This window comes from Macrotis lagotis, chromosome 6 (genome assembly GCF_037893015.1).
Source record: "Macrotis lagotis isolate mMagLag1 chromosome 6, bilby.v1.9.chrom.fasta, whole genome shotgun sequence".
Taxonomy (NCBI): Eukaryota; Metazoa; Chordata; class Mammalia; order Peramelemorphia; family Peramelidae; genus Macrotis; species Macrotis lagotis.
Window position 1 is genome coordinate 70,637,409 of NC_133663.1, and position 11,519 is coordinate 70,648,927.

Consider the following 11,519-nt stretch of genomic DNA (forward strand, 5'->3'; position numbering starts at 1 on the left):
GTGACCTTGGGCAAGTCACTTAACCCCATTTGCCTTGCAAAATCCTAAAAAAAATATGGAAATAACTTCTCTGATGGAATTATGGTAAAGAATGCAATCCACCCCAGAGACAGAGCTGATGGCATTGGAACACAGACTGAAACACATTTTTTTCCTCTTTCACTTTATTTCTCATGAGGTTTTATATTTTTGTGGGGGGAAGGGGTATTATGCTTACTCTTAAAACAAGAATATTTTAGTAATGTGTAAATAAATTTAAAAATAAAAAATTATTAGTTAATAAAAAATAAATTACTTTGTGTAAGGGAGACTTTTTGTTCACTAAAGTCTGTTCTGTAGAGTTGAAATAATATTAGGAAAAGATTGTGATGTTCAAATGAAAGAAAGGAATAAAAAAATAAGGGCCTCATCTCATTTGCCAAAAATGTTCAATAATGTTCTGTAATCGGGGCAGCTAGGTGGCGTAGTTGATGAAGCACCGGCCTTGGAGTCAGGAGTACCTGGGTTCAAATCTGGTCTCAGACACTTAATAATTACCTAGCTGTGTGGCCTTGGGCAAGCCACTTAACCCCATTTGCCTTGCAAAAAAAAAAAAAACTTAAAAAAAATAATGTTCTATAATCAAGATGAAATCTCTTAGTGAGTCAGGTTTATGTAATAGGATAATTCATATAAATTAATTATTCTAACATTCAATAGTACCATGGTAGCCTTCAAATTACACATCTAGTCGAGACTATAATCAAATAATAGATGTAGCAGAGACTATGAGAATGGAAAGGAACAGACCCTATCAATGAAAACAAAAGCAGAAGGAATGGCACAATGTCCACCATTAGAAAAGAAATCAGCAAACTTCTGAGGCATCCTCAGATGTATATACACATAATTTTTGTGTTGCTCAGTCACATATAAGTATATACTACATGTATGTTGCATTGTATGTACATGTATGTGTGCATATATTGCACAATTCGAATGTGTCCCTACATATCTGAGCTTGCCTTTCTACCTACATTCTCCAAGTTTTACAATTCTACTACTAATGATTTTATGAAAATATATCTCACATTTTAAGAAATGTCTCATTGTGACTTTTTTGACTGTTTCATTATGTTAAAATTTGCTTTGAATTGTCTGTTGCTTCAAGGTCAGCTTTGGTAGGGGTGTATTACTTTCCTGTCACTGTACTAAGTCCAAATTCCTTAGAGTACATTGAAGTGAGGTTTCTATCATCTTGCCCCAACCTAACCCTTTCATCTTTCCATTTTCCATTAGGATGTAATGTTCCATCCAGGCAGGTAAAGTCCTATTTATTATTCATCGTTAGATTCATTTCCCCATAAAGCCAGTAACAACTACACAGGACACTAATTGTTTAGTTAAAATTTTTACACAATTTAAAATCGTTGTAGAAGGGGCAGGTATTGTGGTTGTTCTATGGTATACGGTGAGTGGTCCCTGGATTTGTATTGATCTAAGTTCAAATCTTGCTTCTGACCCTCAAAAAGAACCCCCGGGGCAGCTAGGTGGCACAGTGGATAGAGCCCTGTCCTGGAGTCAGGAAGACCTGAGTTCAAAGCCAGCCTCAGACACTTAATTACCTAGCTATGTGACTTTGGGCAAGTTACTTAACCCCACTGCCTTGCAAAAACCAAAATAAACCAAAAAAAAAAATTCTCATCAAAAAAAAAAAAAAAAAACATGTGGACAAAAATAGAAATGAGCATGGATTGGAATAGCCAGTTTTTTCAACCCATACTTTGAATACCTCTTTGCTAAAAATGTGATCTTGTATATTATTTCAATAATCAAATTGGAATAAGAATAAACTTGGAGGGGCGGCTAGGTGGCGCAATGGATAGAGCACCAGCCCTGGAGTCAGGAGTACCTGAGTTGAAATCCAGCCTCAGACAATTACCTAGCTGTGTGGCCTTGGGCAAGCCACTTAACCCCATTGCCGGAGGCAGTTAGGTGGCATAGTGGATAAAGCACCAGCCTTGGAGTCAGGAGTACCTGGGTTCAAATCCTGTCTCAGACACTTAATAATTACCTAGCTGTGTGGCCTTGGGCAAGCCACTTAACCCCATTAGCACTGCAAAAAACCTAAAAAAACCCCTAAAAAGTAAATAAATAAACTGGAAAGGGAAAAAGCATTCCATTTAAACCCATTGCCTTGCAAAAAATAAACAAAAGAATAAACTTGGGCCATCTATTCAAGATATAAAGATCCAATGAAATTAATGCCTATGCATTGGCTTTGAAAACTTATTGTAATGCATACAAAGTATGAATTTATGACATGAAAGATTTGTGAAGTATCTTCCTACTACTCCTTTAAACTGAGGATAAAAATTCAACTTGCCTAAAAAAACCATTGGTCCATGTCCATGTCAATCCTTCAAAATAACACACAAGTGTTAACAAGCAAAGACAGGGAGGGGGAAGCAAGTTTATTTAGAGACACTAGTGTGGAAAGTTGCAGATGATCATGGTTGCTTGTGGCTCTTTGCAGTCACCTGAGGAAAACATCATGTGAAGAAGAATGGATTCTATCAGGTTGCTGTTACTCCTGTTCTTAGAGATTCTAAAGTTCATACTGAGGATTCAAAAAGAGAAAAGAGACATAAGAAAACACATGAAGAGCATGATAGATGAGTGTTCAACTTAGAGCTTCTAAGTCAGCCTAGTCAGTCATCAAGAAATCCCAATACACTCACTCTTCCCAGAAATGGGATCTCCGTCCTGTCATCATCACCCACACACTTCCATTCTATGTAGGGACTTGAAAACAGGCTTCACTATTAAATCAGTTTAGCTTCAATCTAAAATTGGGTAGAAGAAGTACACAAACACCTCTCTCCAAGTAATCTAATCAAAGTTTACATATTTCAGATAGCCTTTTACAAAATATTTTATATTATCATTTGATCCTAAAAGCACCTATAATAAAAGGTGAATTAATATTTTTATCTTCATTTTATGTTGAAGAGGTGAATGACTTTGGACAAAATTTTCCTGTAATCAGGGGAAATAGAAATTTTAATCATTTCTAAATAAGTAAATAAAACATTGGGCAAAAATTATATGTGAGTCTATAGTTTGGTAGTGGGAGTGAAGAGGTAAAGAAGAAAAGAGTGTGGAATGGGAAAAGGTCTGAATGAAAGGAAAATGACCATCAAACTCCCTTTTCAGCAAAACTTAGAAGGAAGCAGTGTTAGGAGGGGGATTATCAACCTAAATAAACTTTATATGGTCAATTTTGCCAATTTTTACTAGCTAATTTTGCCAAAGAAAGGGCAAGACTAAGAGAACCCCATCTTTCTGAGATCCTCTTTCCAGTCAAAATTTTAGTCAATACCTTGCCTTCCTATTTTTCTCTTTCGATGTCTTTTAGCTTTCTTCTTCCAGGAAGGTAACTGTATTTGCTGAGTAGAGCTCTCATCGTTAGAAAGACACCTGTAAATGAAGTCTCTGAACATTGTTTTCTTTAATTCATGCTCCAGAGGTGGGGATTTTGTTGTAGAGGCTTCCTCTGCTGTTGTCTCAGTTTTCCCCACCACCCCCCACAAACTTGTTGGTACAAAGCAGCCCAATCTGGCTGGCTCTCCTTTTATCTATAGCTGGCTGCTAGGATACGGTAGCTCCATTAGCTTTGTCATAATGACTCTAGGGACATGACAGTTGATGTGACAAGGCTCCTGTCCATGGGGAGGAAAGAGGCCCTGGAGGGGCAGAAATATTTCAAAATGATTTGCAAATTTGAAAAATCACTTCTTAGGACTCTTTGTAACTAAAACTTTACCCTTCCCAAGCTTGGAAAACAGGAGTATGTATATAAGCCATGAGCCCCAGTTAAGTGTAAAAGCCTTTCCATGATTCCATAATCCTTTCTATATGACTCTTTTTTAAACCTTTGAGTCTCAGTTTCTACTGTGTAAAATAATGTTAAACAGCTAATGGACTTTCCAACTCTGGTGGATATTAGAGACTACTTACTCCAAAGACCTCATCTTGCAGAGGAAGAAACAGACCAGAAAAAGGGAAAGGAAAGAATTATGTAGCCCAGGATGCCTGAACAGGAGCACCAATGCAATGCTTTAACTTCTGAGAAGCACTTAATGAACATACAAAGAGATTACAACTGTCTAAAATTATTAAGGACTACTTTAATCTAAAGCAAAGGAATACTCCCAAAGTTGCTTCCATCTCTTATCATTCTGATTTCCTAGCTCCCTTCCCCATTCAATTCTGGTTCTAGCTTCTACACTATACCTTTCTTGATCATCTTCACCAGGATTTACACTCTCCCTTCCAAGTTACTTTATGTTGTATACCCCCCTTTTTGTATTTCCAATATCTAGTATACACACACACACACACACACACACACACACACACACACACACACATATATATTGTGTATATGTGAGAGAAAAAACAGGAAAAAAAGAACAGAAAAAAAGACACAAAGAAAATGAGCAAAAAATATAAAGGAAAAAGAAAAAGGGGGGGAAGCAAAGGGAATGAGAGAAAAATAGTCTATATGTCATTGTCATAAGGAATTTCTGATAACAAAATGTTCTACCACTGATGATAATGACTTGATTTTGCAACATAGAGGCTCACAGATGTAGTGTTAGAAGAATTATGTTCCTTATATAAGGAAACTGAGGCCAAAGGATTTAAACTGACTTGACCAAGATCACACCTGTAGTAAATAAAGTCTTAGAATGTTATATGGGACAATGATAAAGTGACTTATCCAGTACAGTGTCAGAAACATTTGGCTCCAGGGCAAACTCTTATCAATCATTCCATTCTGTCTTATAAGCAATAGAAATCCAAAGGACAGCTAAGTGGTGCAGTGAATAGAGCACTAACCCTGAAGTCAAGAGGACCTGAATTCAAATTTGACTTCAGACAACATTTAGTAGTTATGTGACCTTGAGCAAGTCACTTAAGCCTGATTACCTCACATTTAGGGCCATCTCCAGTCATCCTGGTCCATATCTGATCACTGAATCCAGGTGGTTCTGAAGGAGAAAATGAGACTGGTGACTTAGCACAGCCTCCCTCACTCAAATCCAATTCATATGTTTGTCATGGCAATCACCTCCCTGAAGCCATGGTCTTCTTCAAGAAAGAAGGAAAAACAATAACAGAAACCTAATAGATGCTTGAATTGAATTAGACTACACGATCCTGAGTACAGATGATAGGTTTATATGAAAATGAGAAAAGTTAGGTAAGGGAGGAAATAGCACAGAAAACTTAGGACATAAAGGGGGGAAAAAGACATTCTTGAAAAGTAGTGTTCTTTTGTTACTGAGTCAACTAATTTTTATTAAATTTTTAAATGTGTGCGCTAAGAACTGTGTTAAGAGCTGATCATACAAAGAAACAAAAAAAATGGTCTCTGATCTCAAGGAGCTCATAGTACAATGGACAGGGGAGAGTGGAAGGAAAAGAGAATGTACAAATAACTATGTATAAACAAGATACAGATAAATTAAGAGTAGTCTCAGAGAAGGCACTAAGTAAGGAAGACTGGGAAAAGCAAACCTTTTGCTAAGCTTTGAAAGGAGACCAGATGGAGATGAGGAGGGACAGTGTTCCAGTCATAAGAGACAGCTAGAGAAAAGGCCCAGGGATAAGAGATGGGGAGTCATAAGCAACAATCTTCTGTTGTCTCCAAAAAGAAGCTGGATGACCACTTTTTAAGGATCCAGGTTTTCTACTAAAAAAAAAAAAGTTGAGATGACCTCTGAAGTACTTCCAATTCTCAGAGACAATGGTTCTGATTTCTACCCACATGACCCTCCTCATGCTAGCTTTAACACTTGGCTCCAAACTATCTCTAACATGAAAATTAACCATATTTCCCCTAGAAAAACAGATCTAACCAGAAAATAAGCCCTAACATGATTTTTCAGGGTGCTCATAAATTAAGCCCTATCATCATTGTAACATACTATGGACATATCAAATTATAAAATAACACTATTAATATATAATTAAATATAAATAATATAATTTCAATCGATATATCAAAATAAATGATAATAAATTATAATTAAACATTTGTAAATATTCCAGTAGGCACCTTTGGACCAGAGGTAAACACCTATGTAAATAGATGAACTTGAAAGTTAATAGTTAAATGACCAATCAGAGTACAGACAATGCACAAATAAATGTACTCTTGATAACACCTGAATGGAAAGAAAGTTCCACTTTAAATCATAACTAAGGGCAAGAAAGATAAGATTAAAAGTGTTTCAGGTATTTATGTTCTTGTAACTGAAAAAGCCTGGTACATACAAGTGGTTATAAGGAAGTGAATTGATTAATACTGATACTCGTTTTGCAAGATGGCCAAAGAGGTCACTTAGTCCAGGATTCAGCCAGCATTTGTTACACTAAAGACATGAAGATCTTCCCTCCAGAGAGAATAGTAGATCAAATAATGATTCCTGCAAGAATGAAAGCTTATCTCTAGAATCTTGATATTTCAGTAAACACTTCATTCAAGGACCATTTACACATAGAAATCAATGTAGGATGGAAAGAAATCAGCATGGAAACTTTGTGTAGCCAAGTCTGCAAGAGGTGGTGACTTGGGTGAAGAATTCATGGGGTAAAATCACTGACAGGTGTATTGCCAATGCACTATAAGTAGGCTACATGGACAAGAAGTACTCATTTAAGGAGAGCTCTATGGCTGGACATGAAAGAGTGGGGTCAGTGGTTCAATGGAATTTGGAGAGTTATGACAATATTCCAGAAAATGATTATATGATTATATTTAAATGAACATAAATTGTTGTATATAGGAAAAAAAATTTAAAATTAAGACAACCCCTGGAAATAAGCCCTAATTTGTCTTTTGAAGCAAAAATTAATATAAGACCCAGTCTCACTTTGGGGAAAATACAGTAGTAGGATAGCGATGGATAGCATTCATCTGCCCTGGATTCTGTTGCAGGGCAGATTGATGGTTTCAGACTGTAATTTCAGGTCTGAGAAATATCCACCAATCTGTGAAATCATCCAGCCTTTCTGGAGAGTAATTTGGAATTACACCCAAAGAGCAACAAAAATGTGCATACTCTTTGATCCAGCAATACCACTACTGGGTCAATACCCTGAAAAGATGATGAGAAAGGGTTAAAAACATCACTTGTACAAAAATATTCATAGCAGCCCTATTAGTGGTGGCAAAGAGCTGGAAATTAAATGAATGCTTTTCAAATGGGGAATGGCTTAACAAACTGAAGTATATGTATGTCACGGAGCACTATTGCTCTATTAGAAACCAGGAGGGATGGGAATTCAGGGAAGCCTGGAGGAATTTGCATGAACTGATTCTGAGCAAGATGAGCAGAACCAGAAAAACATTGTACATCCTAACAGCAACATGGTGGCAATGATCAACCTTGATGGACTTGCTCATTCCATCACTTCAACAATCAGGGACAGTTTGGGGCTGTCTGAAATGGTGAATCCCATCTGTATCCAGAGAAAGAACTGCAGAGTTTGAACAAAGATCAAGACTATTACCTTTAATTTAGAAAAAAAAAACCTGCTATCTTATTATTTAATTTTGCTATCTCTTAGATTTTGTTTTTCTGATTTCTCTCTCATCACATTCAACTTAGATCAATATATACCATGGAAACAATGTAAAGGCTAACATATTGTCTTCTGTGGGGTGTGGGGGTAGGGAAGTAAGATTAGGGGGGAAATTGTAAAATTCAAAATAAATAAATTTTAAAAAAAAGAATAAGGAGAAAGTATCAAATCCTAAATATGGAAGGATTGGAGCAATGGTTGAAGTAAGAGAAAGGAATGAGGAGACTGGACTGACTTCACCATTTTACTTAAGTACCTCTAACTCTCTCCATTCCTCTACTTCAACATCTAGATTTGTTCTTGCTGTTTCATTCATTTTTCAGTTGTGTCCAATTCTTTTATTGGTTTTCTTTTCTTTCTTTTTTTCTTTTTTGGTAAGGCAATGGGAGATTGAGTGACTTGCCTAAGGTCATACATCTAGGTAGTTATTAAATATCTGAGGTCAGATTTGAACCCAAGTTGTCCTGATTCCAGAGTCTGTGCTCTATCCACTCCACCACCTAGCTGCCCGCCCCCAGTTATGTCCAATACTTGATGACCTCATTGGGACTTTTCTTGGCAAATATACTGGAGTGGTTTGCCATTTTCCTTTCCATCTTGTTTTACAATTGACAAAACTGAAGCAAAAAGGGTGAAGGGACTTGCTCAGTGTTACACAGCTAGCAAATTTTAGAGAAATTTGAACCTCGGGTCTCTTGGACTTAAGGCCAGGCCCACTGTCCAATGCACCATCTAGATGTCCATTGTCTTGGTTTAGACCAGTGCATGAAGATTTCTGCAGAAACATATCAACTTTACAGGGCCAGGGAGCCTCCAGATTCTGAACTGTATTGATGTGGTATTGCCAAGGCAACTGTAGGGGACAGGACACTAAATTCAATAAATCTAGCAACTTTTTAGAGGTGACTTAATGGTTTGACTAAATATAACCTACAAATGATATCACAAATATCCAAATGGCCTTTAGCAGAAAAAAATAATTCCCCACCCTGACTTAGATCACATACTAATCTTATCTATGCTTAATTTTTATTTATTTGGTTAACTATTTCTCAATTATATTTTGTTTCTATATACTTAGGAGCAGGCAGCTTCTTTGACATTTCTAACTTAGACAATACATATTTACATCTCCCAAGTCTTGAAGGATTGATTAGTCAATCTTTCTTGATTATATTTGCCTGTAAGAGGTTGCAGGGTCTTCATGGATTCTATCATTCCTGTGGCCTCTGTCCTTAATGGGGGTAGACACATACAGATTTGGAGTAAAGAGTTCTAAGGGTCAAGGGTCTGCCTATTTCAGATCCTATCTCTTGAGTCTCATGAACTCTCAGATTTGGAAAAAGTTCTGACCCTTAAGCTTAATGATCACTGAGATTTGAAGAAAGAATCATAATCTTCATACCTCCCCATAGTGCTTTTAATTTCTCAAATGATTTCAGAGTTACTCTCTCATTTAATGGAATTCAGAGGATCTCCATTGGAAACATAGCTTACCACTTGGGCTAGACAGTCATCATGTATCTCATCCATCAAATGAAAGGGCTGACCTAGAATTACCTTTAATAAGTTCATTACAGCTCTATGTCTTTGATTCTATGAAATTCACAACAATCATGTAGAGTAAGTAGTGCAAATATTATTCCCCCATTTTCTAGGTGAGAAAATTAAGGTTTGGTGATTTGCCCTAAGCTTCAGCCCTTGGTCTATCTGAATCTTGACCGCATGCATGCTTTTTTGCTACATCATGTCAAATGCTTTCTCTCCCTTAATCCTTCATCCTCCCCCTCTTTTTGTTGGGTTTCCAAGGTTCTCCTGACCAAGAATAATTCCATATTATACAGGTTGAATTGAATACTATAACTACCAGGGTCCACCAACACATCTCTCTCTCATGACTTCCTCTCCTCACTATCTCAGATTCATTTCTTAGTAATGTCAATATGAATGTTGACCCACATATAACTTGCTTCTTCTTTCCCCTATTGGGGAAGCCGTCACCTCTACAATTTAGTCTATTTTTTTCTCATTCTTCATAAATTCTCAGATTCTTCAAGAAGCAGTAGATGGGTCCCTTCAAACTCAGGTCACACATCCTCTTAGAACATCTAAATTTAGTTTAAATGATATTTGCATTTGAACTCCTATGTAAATTACTTGATTTAGATTGACCAAGTTTTATTTCATTCATGTTTACTAATGTGTTCCCAATTAGACTGCAAGCATTCAGTTAACAGAGACAACCTCCTCTTTCTTTGACATTCTCCAACACCCTCTCAATCCCCTAAAGAATCTAATCCAGTGCCTAGGACATAGCAGATGAGTGATTCAAGCCACTATTACCTCTCTCAGATTGCAAATAGCAAAAGCATTGTATTTTCATTTGAGTGTCTACTCAATAGGCATGCTTTCTCATCTGTAAAATGAGGGGGTTAGTGGATAATTTCTCAAATCTTTTCTAGTTATTAATTGTATAATTTAAATAAATCCTCTCCTCAGAGATTAAGTAAATTTCCTCCTCTATTTGCCCATATATTTCAGCCTATGTCCTGTGGCCACTGACCTCATAGGGTCATTGTGAGGTGAGGCCAAAAGACATCACGGGTCACAATGTACTGAGACTTTATAGGGAAAGCACTTTGGCACCAAGCTCAGGTTAACATCTTCACACCGGCTGCTCTAGGATTCAGGTGCTGGGCTTTTGAACAACATCCACCATGGCTCAATATAGATGGCACCAGAGCAAGTATCGATTTCCTGAAAAGGGGAGGAGGAGGCAATGTCCAGAGAGAAGAGAAAACCAAAGAAGTGGTAAATCTCATGGGTTTGAGGATCTTAGGGACCAAGATGAAGAGAAACTATATGGGTAGAAAGAAGGTTATTGTTTAGCTGTGTCCAACTCTGTGTGACTCCCATGAACCACAATATGCCAATTCTAAAAAACCATGGGGTTATCTTGGCAAGCATTCTGGAATGGTTTGACATTTCCTTCTCCAGTAGATTAAGGTAGTAGATATTAAGTGATTTGCTTGGAGTCACACAAATTAGTGTCTGAGTTTAGATTTGAACTCAGGGCTGACTGACTCCAAGCCCCTTCCCTCTATCCACTGTCATCTAGACAAGTTTTCCTCTAGAAAGGAGGTAGTGAAGTGAATTTGCGTGAGAGTACAAAGAACCATCAGTAGTTGGATAAAGAAGTTCTATGCTAGAGTTAAAAACAAAATTTTACCTTTGATAAAGCAAAGACTACCCTCCCCCTTACTTATTCTTTAATCATGATAGGGAATAACAATCTAGAGACAAGAGATAGCAATTTAATTTATTTAATTTTCTATATTTTGTATATTTTTTAGTCATTTCTTTAATTGAACTTTATTTTCTGCTATATGAAAGTTTTTTTTACCTTTACCAAAGCAGAATTCTCATGTCCTTTCCTTCCCTCTAATAATCTTGAATCTTGATGTAGTTCCCAACTGCTATCTTTAGAAACAACTACTTCCCTTTGTCATCTGCCTTCACCAACTTTTCTCACCTTTCCCTTTTTGTGAAATGACATTCAAAACATGACCTGAAATCCTATGGAAGGATAAGTTAAACCTCATATGATTTCCAAAGTCCCAGGGGACCCCCCTTAAACTTGATTTTTGCCTCTTTTTCCTCACAGTGAATTGCTATTATTACTACTACAAGAGTACGGTTTGCTGAGGAGGTCCATGTTTCTTTATGGTGCCACTGCCCCCCCCTACTTTCCACCTGCAACTCTGAAGGGACAAGACCATCCAGAACATCTCTGCAACTTTTAAGTCCCATGAGCCCCCCCCAAGCCCATCCAGTATCAGGAACCTCTGGTCAATAAAATCTGATCACTGCAGCATACAAGCAAA

General features: G+C 37.1%; 2 long non-coding RNA genes across 2 annotated transcripts; one reads left to right on the plus strand and one right to left on the minus strand.

Moving 5' to 3' along the window:
- Positions 1 to 2,432: 2,432 nt before the first annotated feature.
- Positions 2,433 to 3,605, minus strand: LOC141491695 (uncharacterized). The gene is made up of 2 exons (XR_012469708.1): positions 3,362 to 3,605; positions 2,433 to 2,599 (listed from the first exon to the last, which is right to left on the minus strand). It is a non-coding gene; the product is annotated as an uncharacterized LOC141491695 (long non-coding RNA).
- A 6,647-nt stretch (positions 3,606 to 10,252) lies between these two features.
- LOC141491696 (uncharacterized) lies at positions 10,253 to 11,519 on the plus strand. Its single transcript, XR_012469709.1, has 2 exons — positions 10,253 to 10,446; positions 11,300 to 11,519. It is a non-coding gene; the product is annotated as an uncharacterized LOC141491696 (long non-coding RNA).